This window comes from Castor canadensis, chromosome 15, assembly GCF_047511655.1.
Source record: "Castor canadensis chromosome 15, mCasCan1.hap1v2, whole genome shotgun sequence".
Taxonomy (NCBI): domain Eukaryota; kingdom Metazoa; phylum Chordata; class Mammalia; order Rodentia; family Castoridae; genus Castor; species Castor canadensis.
The window spans coordinates 47,115,438-47,116,974 of NC_133400.1; the positions used below are offsets into that span (position 1 = coordinate 47,115,438).

The 1,537-nt window shown below is 39.8% G+C and overlaps 1 pseudogene; it reads right to left on the bottom strand.

Moving 5' to 3' along the window:
• Positions 1-302: 302 nt before the first annotated feature.
• LOC109678303 (olfactory receptor 5I1-like) lies at positions 303-1,219 on the bottom strand (annotated as a pseudogene).
• Positions 1,220-1,537: the final 318 nt, after the last annotated feature.

Consider the following 1,537-nt stretch of genomic DNA (forward strand, 5'->3'; position numbering starts at 1 on the left):
GTACTTCAATCACTAAAGCTAGTAAAAAGAACATGAATTCTAAAAGATATACTGGGGAAAACAGAATTTTTAAAAGAAAACTTTTTTGATATTTCTGAAGGAGTAGAAAAAATTGTGTTCTTCTGTTAGAGGAGTGTAGCAAATGGCTGATATAAAAGATTAATGAGAAGGGGAGCAGCACTGTAGGAACAATAGTTTTAAGTGTCAGAGAAAGAAAAAGGAGGAAGAGGAATGAAGTGATATTTGGCTCCAGCAAGAGTCACTGTACTTCAAAAGTATCCACAAATTGTATTTTCTAGAACTTAGTGCTTTTGTTGACAATAAAGGTTCCATACAGCAACCTTCATATCTTTGTTCCTCAAAGAGTATATTACAGGATTCAAAGCAGGTATGAGAATAGAGTAGAAAATAGATGCCAGGCAACCATGGGCTGGGGAGTATTGAGAGGCAGGCCTAAAGTACATGAAGATTCCTGTTCCATAAAACAAAATGACTATGGTCAGATGAGAGAAGAAGGTAAAAAAGGCTTTCCACCTACCACCACAGAGAGGATCTGAACAATCATAGAAATTATGCAGATCTAAGTGAAGACTGTGAGAGCAAAGGACCTATGACAATGCAACTGCTGACAACAGAGCCAGTCTTCTCATTGCAGTGGTAATCAGTGAAAGAAAGTCTCATGACAGGAGGGATGTCACAGAAGAAATGCCCAATAACATTGGGTCCACAGAAAGGAAGGGATAGGTGTTGAGGGTGTGGAGGGCTGAGAAGATGACCCTGCTTACCCAGGCCATGACAACTAGTTCAGAGCAGGGTTTCTGGCTCATTGTGGTCCCACAGAGTAGGGGTTTTAGAGTGGACAAGCACTGGTCATAAGCTATGACTGTGAGCAGAAACCTGTGAGTGGAAGAAATTGTAATAAATATGTAAAGCTGAGCTGCACACTCGAGATAGGAGATGACACCAGAGTCTTTGAAGGAGGTAATCACTCCTTTGGGGATGGTGATTGAGGTATAGCACATAACTACAAGAGATAAATTCTTCAGGAAGAAGGGCATGGAGGAGTGATTTCTCTAATCACAGCTATGATAATGGAGATGTTTCCCAGGAGGCAAAACATATAAAGAAACAAGAAAAATAAAATGATGACAAATCTCAATTCTGAGGCATCTGAAAAGCCTATGAGGATGAATTGAGTTACTCGAGCTTGACTGGACATTTTTCCTCTTTGGAGCATTTTCAGATGCATTGCCCATATGCAGATAAGCAAAGAAACAGAAACAGCAGACCAAATTGAAACATCCACTTTGTCCGCAGGGGTATATTTCCATCAATGTAAAAATCAGTCTCATAAAGTAGTTTATATAAACGATCCCTTTTCAATGAATAGTGTATTCTGATACATTAATTTACAGCATTTGCTCCAAGTCGACTGGTCGAATTACCTTCCTACACTTGTGTAACAGTGCTTTAGAGAGGAAGTTCTTTATCAGAGAGAGAAATCTCGGGCAGATGGGAGGAAGAGGGGAGGAGGAAA